General features: G+C 40.0%; 1 protein-coding gene and 1 non-coding gene across 8 annotated transcripts in view; one reads left to right on the top strand and one right to left on the bottom strand.

The window, feature by feature from the left end:
* NR3C2 (nuclear receptor subfamily 3 group C member 2) overlaps nucleotides 1-14,778 on the bottom strand; it is a 133,633-nt gene that overhangs the window by 72,066 nt on the left and 46,789 nt on the right. The gene's annotated exons all lie outside the window — the stretch shown is intronic.
* On the top strand, nucleotides 3,234-3,307 carry TRNAN-GUU. The gene has a single exon. It is a non-coding gene; the product is annotated as a tRNA-Asn (tRNA).

Genomic DNA, 14,778 nt, shown 5'->3' with positions numbered 1-14,778 from the left:
ACGGAGGCTGTAAGTACAAAGCACCAAACTATAGATAATCAAGGGAGTGGACTCACCAGGGAGTACTTGACAGAACTGCTGGAGAAGCATAGCATCACAACTAGCTATGCTACTAGAAAGATAGATATATAAAGATGGATAGATAGTAAATCCAGACTTATTTCATTCATCGGCGGTAGTCTCACATTACCTACAGCACTCACGACACATATAGAATTCCATATTTAATCCCTCCTCCAAGAACAGAATTCACATCAACAACTAAATGTTTCCAATCTTTGTGTCCACATGCAGTATTTGAATTATTACATCAAGCAATATCAGTGGTTCTTAAAGGGTGTGGCATGCCACACTGGTGTCGCTGGAGAGGATGGAATGTGGTGAGACATCAAAGAAACATTTCAGTATAGTATAGTATAGTATAGTATTAGTACAGCATCAAAATAATATTTTTTATTTGCAGAATGAATATGGATAGATATCTTTTCAAAATGAGAGCAAGAGCAACTGATACTGAGGACCATTCTAGTTATGACCCAGAATCACCATTCAAATAGAGTGCTGAAGAAGACTAATTTATAATTATATTTTGGGAGTGATTCACGTTCTTATGTAGCTGCATTGTTTTATATGCTCTAGACGTCCTATTATAATGATCATATTATAAAGTAGTTGTGTTCTGTGTCATAAATCAGGCACTGCTATGAGCTTTTTCTTTTCATTTTCCAACGTATTTCTTATCCCCCCCCCCAAAAAAAATTGGTGTGGCGTGAGCAAATTTTTATTCTGAAACTGGCTCAGAGAAAAAAGTTTTGAGAACCACTAAGCAATACTATTGATGGATTCTGCCCTGAGGACACATGTTATACTATGAAAACAGCAACTCTGTTTCAGCACTGTATTATTTCTGACACAGAAAAATCTTAACAGTATGTTCCATTTCAAACCAGTTGAAACAAGGATACTTTAGTGACAGTGAAATTACCCTGACGCAAAACTGGAGTGAGACTGGAATCAACACAATGTGATTTTCAAGAGGAATTAATATGCTCCATATGTACAGTATACTAACATCAGCCTGATCCTATTCGCATTTACCTTAAAGCAGGCATCCCTCATGAATTAACTTACTTCAAGTAAGGCTACAAACTTCCATCACATTTACAAGCAAAACAAAATAAAATAAAAAATTCCTTCCAGTAGCACCTTAGAGACCAACTAAGTTTGTTCTTGGTATGAGCTTTCGTGTGCAATCAGTGAGGAATCAATGTTAACAAACAATTGTGATTCTTTATCCAATATTTTAATAATGAGGGATCTTGATATATCAGGCCACTGACTCCTGTAAAAAGGAGATGGAATTGTTATACTGGAATGGTTCTATTTTTATATTTGATGTACCTTGCCCTGGGTTCACTTGATTGAGGAACGGTGGTTTAAAAATGAGATAAATAAATAAGCCCATTATTATTATTATTATTATTATTATTATTATTATTATTATTATTATTATTCCAGTGTTTTAAACTAGTATAAGCCAATTATGTTTCTGAGCAAGTTGGGATTCCTCCTCCTCATTAATTCAATCTAAAAAGTTTCTGCCAACAATTGTAATGAAAAAGATATTCCAGTAGTTCTTCTCCTGTGACTGTGGAAAGGCAAATGTCCTTAATAATGTTTTCCATCCAAAAAGAGGACTTTGTACTACTTCCTGACAATATGTCCAAAAGTGACCAAGACAAAGAGCAGAAGGCAAAAAGTATGTTAGTTTTGGCCAGTGGTTCCCATCCACCCACTGATAATTTCATTAAAAATTAGCCATGTTTCAGTAATTCCATCAAAAATTGGTGCCATTTGGGAACTCTAGGAAAGTCAAATACAAACCTCTATTACTGGTGCTAGGTTGCTCCCCCCCCCCCCGAATTGTGATGTAATTCAGTTCCACTGGTAAGTCAATTCATTATTAATAACCAGTTTCTAAAATAACTGGATGTGGTCCAGCAAGGCAGGCACACCTGCATAAGCAGGAAATGGAGCCAGTGCCCTTGAAGAGCTTTGCCTGTCATAGGGCCCTGCACATACAGCCACTGGGTGCAGTCCTATGCAAAAAAAAAGGGGGGGAGCCATAGTTAGACCAATTAGACCAATCCAGCCATAGTTAAGGTGAGGGTCTTTTGGGTCAAACACTGGCGCACAAATGAAATGTATATTTAAAAGCTCTTGTATGTTCTGTTGGTTTCAGTAAGGCAGAAATCACTGGGACTTTTAACTACTTGACGATACAGTGGTACCCCGCTAGACGAATGCCTCGCTAGACGAAAAACTCGCTAGACGAAAGGCATTCGCTAGCGGAAGGCTGTCTCGCAAGACGAATTTTTCAATGGGCTTGCCTCGCAAGACGAAAAAATTTCCGATTTTTTTTTTCTTTTTTTCGTCAAACCGCTATTCTCTCGTTGGTGCTTCGCAAGACGAAAAATTCGCTATACGACAGCACTCGCAGAACGAATTATTTTCGTCTAGCGAGGCACCACTGTATTGTGCCCTACTTCAGGCATGTGCCTTACCCTTACTCAGAAGTTTAATCAGCTTCTACCAATTAAGCAACTACTAACCCTCATACATGTACATACTTGTATGTCACAGAGCAGCTGGAATGATGTCTGGCAAAATGTACTTCCTTTAAAAGCAGACTCAAGCACATGAGGTTTCAAGTCCACAGCTTTCTTAAGGAGTGCAGTACCTGAGCCTACATTTCATCCAGGCCACTATGGAGAGAAGATGCCAATCTTCCGTAACTGATTGCCCACCTGTCTGGTTCATCCAGCCACATTGCCCTGCCCAGGTGAACTTACTTGCACCTCTTCCTTCAGAAAAAAAGATGGTGTAAAGCAACCAACTGCTATTATAGTTGCTTCAATCCTCACAACCAGAGAGAGCAGTTTGCTCATAGTTGTCTCAGACGTGTAAGACTTCTGCCACTCTTCATGTCATAAGGAGATGCCTGGCCCAAGAATCAGAACATGTCCTATACTCCAGCTGACCCTGGATGTTTAACTTCAGTCCACATTGGCCCTTCCGGCTAAAGCTTTAACTGCAAAAGCCTTGAACACTGTGTTCATAGAGAAAGGCATGGTGTGAAATCCTTTAAAATAAATAGATGAAATGAAATAAAAATCATTGAGCCAAATTTCAACCAAAACAGCCCAATTAGAGCAAATCAATGAATGGTAGGTGCCTCTGTGGTGCAATGGGTTAGTGCGTCTGCCTGTTAACCAGAAGGGTGGTGGTTCGAGCCCACCCAGGGGCAGCTGTGAGCAGGAATCCTGTATTGCAGAGGGTTGGACTAGATGACCCTTGAGGTCGCTTCCAACTCTACCATTCTGTTATTCTATGAGAAAGGGGGACAGAACAAAGCTGGCACCTTCAGGGAAGATGGAAGATGTGGTCTATCAAGGAAGGTGCCATGTGAGGCTGGTCTAGGTAAAAAGCCCCACTTATGCTACAATCCTGTTCCCATTCATGTCAATGACAGAACTCTTATGGATTTTCCCAGAATGGGAATGCAGCCTTAATTCCTAATATGACTAAGAGCAAGTGAGCCATCATTACCCTCTGAGATGGGCGGGGGGAGATGAATGTTGAATCACAATATAATGCCACAAATTAAATATGGAACATAAAAATGTTTCATACTCCCATTTCATTGTTCAAGGGCACGGCAACTTATATTAGAGGGCAGCAGGAAAGCAAGCATTTGCAGCATGAGCAAACATGCACGTGAACTGCATTCAGTTTTCTTTCAGAATAGACCTCAGCCAATAACCATCAAAGATTTGTACTGTCATTTGCCTACTGCTTGGCAGCCAGAAGCAAAATGCTACCAGCATTTAGACTCTCATCACAACTCATTGGAAACACAAGAAATGCACTGCTATCATAGTATGCAAAAATTGCATAATATGATTACGCAACATAGCATAAGGTGATTACCTCATAGAGTTACCCTTAACAAATAAGCAATTTGTTTGTCCTTCACTATATAGATTTCTGGCATTCTCTGAAACTCCAGTGATCCAATGAAAAAATGCAGAAACTATCTCTCTTCTATAGCTGCAATTATCAGTGCAGAGTAACCTTCTCCAGAGAGTTGTGGAACCCCCCCCCCCAGAACACTTTCATCAATTATTTGATCAATAAAATAATAGTAGTAGTAGTAACAATAATCATTTGATTTATTGCCCACCCTGCACCATAAAGCCCCAGGGAGTGTGCAGCAATTTTTTTTGGCGGGGGGAACCCAACCAATATTAAAAACAGTTTTCAACAAATTACAGTAGCCCTTTGCATACACACCTGAATCAATAAATCTGCACTGCAGTTGTACAATGTCTACTGAGCACACCTGATATTTAAGTCAAGCATTATTATTATTATTATTATTATTATTATGAAGAAGGAGGAGGAGGAGGAGGAGGAGGAGGAGACTTTATATGCTGCCCTATACCCAGAGGTCGCAGGGCGGTTCACAGAACAAAATCAAAATAAAAACAACCAAATAAATAAATAAATAACCCCACCCAAAATGAATAAGCCATTAACACTTGTAGAGATGTCTGGAATATTAAGATGCCAAGAAGAAAGGGAGAATAGCCAAGCTGGACAGGCAATGGGACATGCTCTTAAGCCTTCTGTGCAATAAGCAGGGGAGGAGGAAAACAACCACAGCTTTGTGATTTCCCCTACTTTACTCGATATTCCACTGCATTAGTAGACAATACCTACTTTACTCGATATTCACTAGTAGACAATACAATACAATATAATGCAGCACTGACACCTCCAAAATTCAGGTCCCATCAATCAACTAGATGACACTAGGTGATCTTTTGGTTGTAAAAAGGTAAAGAGACCCCTGACCATTAGGTCCAGTCGTGTCCGACTCTGGGGTTGCGGCGTCATCTCGCGTTACTGGCCGAGGGAGCCGGCGTACAGCTTCCGGGTCATGTGGCCAGCTTGACAAAGCTGCTTCTGGCGAACCAGAGCAGCTCACGGAAACGCCATTTCCCTTCTCACCGGAGCGGTCCCTATTTATCTACTTGCACTTTGATGTGCTTTCGAACTGCTAGGTGGGCAGGAGCTGGGACCGAGCAACGGGAGCTCACCCCGTCGTGGGGATTCGAACTGCCAACCTTCTGATTGGCAAGCCCTAGGCTATGTGGTTTAACCCACAGCGCTACCTGTGTCCTCTTTTGTTTGTAGGTATATGCTAATAGCCATGATAAAAACTAGAACTTTTAAGAGCTACATTCTATACTAGTCTTTTTTCAAGATTTGAGTAGAAACTATAAAAGCCAGGAACAGAATGTGCTGACAGATTTTTAAGAAGCGTTTGTTTTTTTAAGGAGCATAACATGTATACATTTTGCTAACATCTCTGAAACCAGAAATCTACAAATGATATTCAGTTTATTTATTCCAAACATTAAACTGTTAACCTTTGCATTAAAACAAACATTTCCTTAAAACACCACACTCCTATATGCTGAAATACACAGCAAACCCTCCCTCCCTCCCTTTACTCTGACCGCAGGCCTAGGGGAAACCAAGGTGAACCAAGGAAACCTTCCCCAAGGTCTTCCCTGCATATAACCCTCCAGCTAAATGGGGAAGATTCCCATCTTAGCAAAGAAAACCAGTTCAGCTGCCTAGGTTTACATAACACCTCATTATCTGCCAAGAACTAGAGCCTTGTACTACAGTCCAGACAAGGAGTTTAGATGCACAGAAACACTGCTATATCCCAGAGAGTCATTGCTCCACTTTGAGTTGCTCTTCCATATTTTCTGAAGATCCTTTCTGTTTCAAAAGCATTTGAGCGGGACCATTAGGGGGTGGTTTTCGGTGACATAAAGGAGAAACCCAGCTGGCTGTGTGGAGATAATTGTGTTAGTTGTAGCTTCATCTTTTTTTTCTTTCTTTTTTTGCATGTTTAGACCTTTTAACCTGACCCTAGAAATAGATTCAGACATGACTCAAATTTTGGTTTGGTTTTTGGCAGAATTTAGACCACAACTTTATTGATTACAATCAAGTGAGTAGTAGCATAGGCTCTGGTTCAACTGGCTCCCTGCACCCTTGCACCCAGGTCAGCCATGGGTAAACACCAGGGACAACAGAAGGGGGTGTACCACCTGTCTGCCACCCTGATGTTCCCCGGACTCGGGCACGGGCACAACCTCTTTCAGGGTTGACCAAACCAATGAGTCCGTGGATTCCTTTACCGGAATACCCATTGCATAGGAGTGGCTAGACCGTTCTGCCACCCCATCACCTGAACCAGAGCCTATCCACAACCTTACAAGTTGTGATGAATTGCTACGTCGCAGGCGAAACCCAAGTGGCAACAGCCAATCAGCCAAGTGGGGGAAATTCCTGCCGTGCCCCTATCCCAACGGCAGGCGACACACGATGGCATAGGATGCTCAAGCGCAAGCCCTAAATATAGGGAGAGGTGGGCGGGTGTTCCAATGCACTAGCCCAAAGAGGAAGCTCAGGCACACATGCATAGGTATAAACAGGTCCCTCAATGTCCCTTCTCTTGCATCCCATTGGTCAGATTGCTCCCAACATTGAGGTACCCACCAATAGGGTGCTGTGACTATCCAGACAATCTGCACCCACAACACAGGGTCTGGTTGCCAGGTCGCACCGCAACACGTGCCCTCTTTGAGGGAGGACCCGATTTACCAACAAAAGGTGGAAGGCTCAATGTTCCTGCATATTACAGAACATTGATGCAATGGTGTACATTTGCAGAAAACTGAACAGAAAATGATAGTAATATGCAGTATAGAAACTGCATTTAAAAAACAAAACAAAAACCCTTGCCCCTCATACTGAACTCTAGTTTTGTTTAATAATCCACACGCATTACATCCGCAGGGATCTCTGACTCATAATGTTCAAAAGTCAACTTAGGTAACAGCAGAAACAGGAAGAGAGAATAAATCTGGATCCCACACTATTTTTAAGACAATGGAAGCTCTAGAAATTCTTTTTGATTTCAAACATTTCTTTGAAGATAGCCGTCACACGCAGACAATTTCCATTTGTCATATCTACAGGCTACTTTAAAAGAACAGCAACACACCAACAGCTCAGTGGCTCCACATTTCGACATCTGTAGCTCTACATGTCAATTTTAAGTATGAAAAAAGTAAAATGTATCAGGCACTCTTTAACTGCTGCTGCTAGAAAAGTACAAAATGTTGCACGTGGCATGTTACAATTGCATTGTCTTAAAAGTGGCTCTCATGGGTCACGTAATGCGCCAGCTTGGGCAAATGGCATTTCAGTTGAAACTAACTTTGAGTCACTTTGAGTATTCCTACCGGAGGAGAAGTAAGCCCAAGCACCCTCTTCTCTTCCCCCCTGAACACATGATCAGTAATATAAAAACCCGATAGTGTGTGTGTGTTTGTTTTACGGGATTCTTCCTGCACATGAGAAGTCTCTGGATCAGGACCCCAACCAACCTCTTCAGCATAAATGCCCAGTGTGTAATTTTAAGGTTAACTATCCGTTTACAGACTAGCAATGGCAAACTGGCAGCCTATGAACTGTCATCAGTAGGCCAGCAGAGGATTATCTGAAGCTCCTGCAAATGTCTCTGAGTTGCCTTGGCCAGCTAGGCCAGAAGCAGCTATGACATGTTTCATAGCAAATTTGCAAAGTGACAGAGCATCCACAGTCTTCACCACACTGTGTGTGAACCTTTGGCTCTGCAGATGTTTCTAGACTGCAAGTCCCATCATCCCTAGCCATTGGCCATACTGGCTAGGACTGGTGGGAGCTCGAGTCCAGCAACATTTGGAGGGCCAAAGTTTCCCCAACATTAGCCTAAATGAACACCATTTCTATGCCTCTACTCATCTCTCATGCACAAGTAAATGTTTCCGTCCTCAGCCTGCAGCATACGGCAAACATGTCTGACACAGCTTGTTAACATCATTCATCACTGGGTATTTCAAGCAGAATTCATTGCACTACCATGAATACATTCAGGCTGAGGTAACGCTATTTCTAATTATCTTTCACCAACTGCTTTTTAATTATTATTTTTTTAAGAACAGGAAGGTAGAACAAGGACTTTTCCTTACGCAGCAATATGATTTTACTGAAAGGGGGGGCAACCTCGGCTTGACAATTTTTCAGCAATAGTTTTAATCATGTGTCATAAGAGAGAACAATATAAGTGATCACAATAGCATTTGTTGGGTTGTATAATATTTTATTATCCACAGAATGAATTACAACTGCTTCCCCACTGTTTTATTGGTACAAGGAAAACCACAAATAAATATTTTCCTAATTATTCAATCTTTTAATTTTGCTTGTGTTCTGAAACTTTGCCTCAGAATGGCTGTAAGTATATTTTGGTAATCACATTTCAGCCGACTTTCGTACTCTGGGACATTAAAAAAAAAAGTGGAGTCTTTTTACAGACTCTGCATTTTGAAGTGGTTTCACAAACTGTTGAAGGAGGTCTTGATCTTCCTGAGCTTACTTAACCTCCCAAAACTTCCCGGAACCAAACATATGTCGTCTTGAACATTTGTTTTCTATAATTACACAAGAAGAGACCCTCTAGATCAGACAAAATGATTATCCAGTCCAACATTCTGCTTCCCAGAATCAGATGTCTCTGGCACACCCACCAAGCAGTAGATTGGCAAAATAGTCCTCTCCCACTGTTTTTGCCCACTGACTGGTATTCAGGGGCAAGCCAGCTCTTATCCTCAGCTAGCACACAGCCATTATGACTAACAGCAATCAATAACCTTATCCTCCAAGGATTTGTCTAACATGTAAATGAGAACTGAGCTTCAAATCAAAATTTCAAAGAGCTGAGATACCAAGCTGTCTTCCTTCAGATGTTGAGTACAAAACACAAAAATTAAATCCAGTATTGGCATACTGAAATTAAGTGGCTGCTAATATTCTATGGGGGGAAATTGAGTTTAAGAAGCCCATGGAAGAAATAGCTGCTCAAAAACGTGTGTTGTGTCCCCGTCCCCCCCCCCCCCGGTATATGGAAAGTGCTTCCATGTGAAAAGTAATAAGCAAGCCAGATCATCATGTGTGCCTGTCACAGCACCCACCAGAGAGTTCCCCCAAGTGGAAAGTGGTACTGGGGAATCTTAGGAGTAAGGGGGAATCAGCAAAAACTGCTCCTCCCCCCATTAAGTGAAACTCTGCTCAAGGGAAGCTTCCACTAGGAGTGAAGCCTAGTTCTAAGACAGTATGAAATATTTCATCTTGAACTAAAAGCATACTACTGCATAAGCATGCTACCACAAACAATTATCGTTCTAGCTTTGCCAGAATGTCATACAATAATTGCAGGCAGATATGATAATGCAGTCCTTAATAAGACACCATAAATGTAAATGGCTTGAAACCAAGTATTTCCATTTAAATAGTTTCTGGACTGGATTTCAAAACAGCCATGTGTAAAAAAAAAAACACACACACGTAGGAGTTACTTTTTCAGAGCCCAATGTAGTGAAACTAAGAGCTAAAACTACAAGTGACATTAATGCATATTTGCCTTTAACGTACAGAATTTTAAAAGACAAATTGCATCAGCTGGGGGGGCATAATTCACAGAATCAGATCACGCACACAGAGAAAATTTAATGGTTTCTTCCTCTGCTTTCTTTTGAAGGTGGGTTGTTGTTTTTTTTTTTTTGCTTTGGCAGGAAATTTGATACCTTCCTGCTGTTGCCTCCAAATTTGTTCATGGAGATGGCCCACCAACTTGCCACTCTGCTCTCCAGTGCTATCTCTATTCTGCTTACAGAATGTGGGATGTACCACAACAAGCTGTAAAGGAGTGATGCTGGTAGAAGCAGTATGGAGAGGCATCCAAATACAGGGACACTGGGAATTCATTCATTGGATTCATTTGCATTTCTGCTACATTTTAATATCAGCAAAGCATAAACAGAAATAGTACAAAAAATAAAGAAAAAGTCTCTGAAATAATATTGAATAAAATTTTGAAAGAGCATAAAAGAAGAGGGGAAAAAAAGCTTTCTGTGACTGACTTCCTTTCCTCTCCTTCCATGGTTCCTTTTATTTCCTCTCCCCACCCCTTGTTTTCTTGGTTTACCCCATCTATCACAACTCCTTATATGAACTTTAGTAATCTCTTACACTGCTGATAATTTTACCATCTGACTGCTGGGTTAATTCTCTGCCTATAATACTTTTTTCATATATTCAATAAGAAATATCCAGTCCTCCTTATATCTTTTATCATTTTGATTTCTTATTCTAGTGGTCATCGCTGCTAGCTCTGCATATTCTAACAGCTTAATATGCCAGTTTTCCTTTGTTGTTACCCTATCTGTTTTCCATTTTTGCACTAATAACACATGGGTGGCAGCAGTTGTCGCATACAGGAACAAATTTCTCTCTTTTTCTAGTAACTTCTGTTGTTATTAACCCCAGCAAAAATGCTTCTGGGTTTTTAGAAAATAAAATTTAACTTTTAAAAAGTTCAATATGGATCATTTCCCAGTAATTTTTAATTATGCTGCACAACCACCACATGTGGTAAGAAGTTCCCTCTGCTACCTTGCACTTCCAACAGTTGCCCATTTTTGATTTTGACACTTTTGCTAGTCTATTTGGCATCAAATACCACTTGTGCATCATCATCACGAAGTTTTCCCTTAGCATGTAGCATGCTGTAAACTTTATATTTACTTTCCACAATTGTTCACATAGTGCATGTGTCCCATGTCTCTGGCTCAACTTATCAATGATGATTTCACCATTTTATCCTTTGTATTCCACTCAAGTAATAAATTATACATTTTAGATAATATTTTAACCCTGGATCCTAAAAGCTCCCTTTAAAATTGTGAGTTTTGTTCTGCCAATTCATATTTTTTATCTAGCTTTAATACTGCATTCAACTGACGATAACTTAACCAATCTGTCACCTTGTCCTTTATCTCTTCATACTCTTTCAATTTATATTTCTTCCCGGTGACAGTTATCAAGTCTATATGTACTCCAATTTGTCTGTATGTTAATTTTTTCCCTTGCAAGGGCCTCTGTTGGTGACAGCCAGATCAGCATTTTTCTTTCCATTTTTCTTTTTGTAATTTTTCCCATACCCTGTATAGGTTTTCTCTCAATATGTAAGTGGGAATTCTATACAAACAAATTCAAACAAATTCAAAGGGGTTCAAAAAAACAATGATAAAAAGTATCCTGTGAAAGGTGATGCTTGAAGGTAAGAAAACTAGAAAGGTGAGAGAATAGTGTATAGGAGAGGACAAAAGGACTAATTTTTATGTCAAAGCACATTCTGTTATTTATTGTATTTTTATGCCACCCTTCAATTGTATTCTTAGAGCTGTTTTTTTTTAAAAAAAAAACATATTAAAGAATTAAAATGCAAATAATCAAATAAGCACCATAACATGATAAAAGCAGCATGAAACCATAAAGAGGAATAAAAATGCATCTAGAAAGCTTGTAAAAAATAAAAAAGGTCTTTGGCACCAACAGCACAATAAGGTAACATCTATGGAAAGAGTGTTCTACAACAGAGGTGCTTCAGCCCAGAAGACTCTCTGGTATTCATCTGCTTCTCTTCAGGTGTGGAGGGCATCCACAGGAGGTCCTCCACTGTACTATTCAATTCATCAAATGTCAAAGGCAGCAAATGCTGCATCAGGGATGGGGAATCTGTGCCCATGCCCAGATGGTATTGGACTGAAGCTCCCACCATCCCTTACCACTGGATTTGCTATATGGAGCTAGTGGAAGCTGAAAAGCCTCAGGTTCGCCGTCTGTAAACTACGTATTTATTTTGCATATGTATTTAAGGTACACATTTCTCTTCTGAAACTTAAAAGAAGTGAACTCCATTCACTGCATTCACATATTTTGCATTATTTTTTTTTGCTGTTAAGTTAGAAAAAAGACATTTAGATACAGTGTGTAGCAATGGATAACAGTCTCACTGCATAAAAAATAATATTAATACACAGTATGCTGCACCCTTTTGAGCCCACCAGTGAGCACAAAAACTTAGGCAAGTGGTTCTTTCAGGGAGCACAACTGGCTTCTTCTTTTTAATGTGGCATTGCCATTTTAGCGGGCATTTTGTGAAAACAAGTTCTTGTTCTGGGCCTACAGCTTTATGGTTTCCTTCATTTGTGCATTTTGGCTTGTATATTGACCTATTTGGCTTTTCTTTTTCCTTGCATCAAAGGGCCGGTTAAGACATTATACTTCTTATCCACAGAAGTCATGCTGGCTGCCTCCAAGTACATTCTCATATTTACAAAAGTTGGTGTGTGAACTCAGCCATTGTAGATTTTGGCCAGCAGCAACCTCTACGATAAAAAACAACAACCCTGCCATGACATAAAGTTAATGTCAGCCAGTATCTGTGGTTAGTCACCTCAGCTTTTGCACGTGTATTCTCTTGCCTATCACACAGATAAGAAAAGTCATTCCAAGCTGGTCCTGCTTCACAAATACCTCAAAACACAATTACAGTGGTACCTCGTGTTACAAAGTTAATTTGTTCTGGAGGTCCATTCTTAACCCGAAAACATTCTTAACCTGATGTGTACTTTCGCTAATGTGGCCTCCCGCTGCCACTGCACCGCCGGCACGCGATTTCCATTCTCATCCTGTGGCAAAGGTCTCAACCCGAGGTACTACTTCCGGGTTAGCGGAGTTTGTAACCCGAATTGTTTGTAACTCGAAGCGTTTGTAACCCGAGGTACCACTGTATTCATTTGAGCTACAATTCTGCTCTCACATCCACTCTTAACCACACCTTCTCACAAGCAAGTCCTACTAAATTCCAGCTCAGGGGTTAGTATTGCAGGATTTCCAGGATTCCTTGGAAATAAGTCCCATTCTACTTCTGAGTAAACAGATATAGAAGTGCATTGAGGTAAGCACTTTTCTGAAACCCTGCTATCCTAATTTTCCCTCTTCTGCCCAGGTTTACAAAACCACTTGTTACATTTAGTAACCAATTTGTACTGACAGACACACCTTTTTCCTTTATTACACTGTTTCTACAAATGCAATGCAACTTTGCTGCAAATACTAGTAATAAAATGGCACTGAAAATAAAAATAGTAAACAAAAGCACATTTAATCTTTCCTCATCCCACCACCAGAATATATAAAGTGAATAAAAACAAACATTAGTATTGGATGCAGATACCTATTTGTTGTGCAATTATTGTAATTTGTGTTACATTGTTAGTGTGTTTGCCCTAAAGATATATTTTTGTTTTGTGATTGGCATGTGGGAACACATTGCATTGATGAAAATTAACACCATAATAGCTGGCTACCGGTAGTTAAGGACAACAAAAACACTTAAGAGGGAAAAATATGAACGGTATTACAGTACTCAGGCTGAAAAATGTTCTCTACCACTGCTTTAAATAAAGTATCACTGAAATTATTATGAAATAATTCATCTGAAGATTCTCAAAAGGGCCACGTGGTCCCCAGACTGCCTGATGACACCAAGGCAAAACACCCCCAGTATCTCAAGAACTCTACCTAAACTTTTCCTCACAAATAACATGGAAGGTATTTGCACAACCTACCTCCAAAGCATTTTGGGTTGCTGATCAGTTCTGTTAGATAAAAAGCTCATCACAATGGTTTGACTCCATGTAAACCCTAATGTCCATTAATTTCAATGGGTCTACTCTAAGTATGACAAATACTGGATACAATGCTTTGGTTCTAAGGACCATTACCTTTCAGGTATTCTTGGGCATGCCCAGTGAGACTGTTTTCTGCAAAAACAGCTTTTTGAAAGCCCTCTCAGTTTTAAAACAGGATTTACCAAATGGCACAGAGAACCACTGTTTGATAAACACATCACCAAAGTTGCCTTGGCAGGCAGAACTAGTTGTGTGATTCTTTGGTTCCTGACTTTCGACCACCAAAGCAATCTCAAGGACTGCATATGTGCCTTGCTGCACAAAGCTGATTTATGCTACACCCCATATTTTTTTTTCCCCACAGGCAGCCTTGGGGAATTATGTGCCACATGTGATGCATATGGTTGTAGACACTGTACTCTGACCCACCCATTTTTATTCAGCTTCCATCATTTTAAATATGAGGAAACATGTATTCCATACCACACCATTTACATATCCTCTCTTCACATGAACTGCTTCCTAGTTGGATCAGACACAATAGATAGACATAGAGATAAACAGCTCTCTTCTGAATCTTTTCAGATTGACCATCACCCTTGAAGTATGACCACCTAAACTTAACGACAATCCTTCCTAATCGTATCTTACTAACATGCAGCTGAATGATATTATCACTCTTAAGCAGACTATATTGTGTTTGTTTATTTGTTTATTTATAAAATTATCTATATGCCACCATTTAATATTTATATACTTCAATATCAGGGCATTGGACAGCAATAAAACATAAAACAACATTAAAACCAGTACAAAACAATCATTAAAATGACTGGCCAGTTAAAAAAGACGAAGAAAAAGAAGTTTCAGGCTTGTCAGCATAAAAAAAGTCTTCAAGAGATGCCCAAACATCAAAAGCAAGGAAGCTTACCAAATTTATTCTAGAAGAGGTTTCCACAGCATGGGACTGGCAACACTAAATGCCGTGTCTAGTTGAGGGCATTCTGGCCTCTACAACAACAGTGCTCCTCCAGATTATCTCAGTGAACAA

The sequence above is a fragment of the Lacerta agilis genome, chromosome 9 (genome assembly GCF_009819535.1).
Source record: "Lacerta agilis isolate rLacAgi1 chromosome 9, rLacAgi1.pri, whole genome shotgun sequence".
Classification (NCBI taxonomy): Eukaryota; Metazoa; Chordata; class Lepidosauria; order Squamata; family Lacertidae; genus Lacerta; species Lacerta agilis.
Note: the sequence above shows the minus strand (reverse complement) of the source record. Positions and strands in the feature narration are given on the sequence as shown.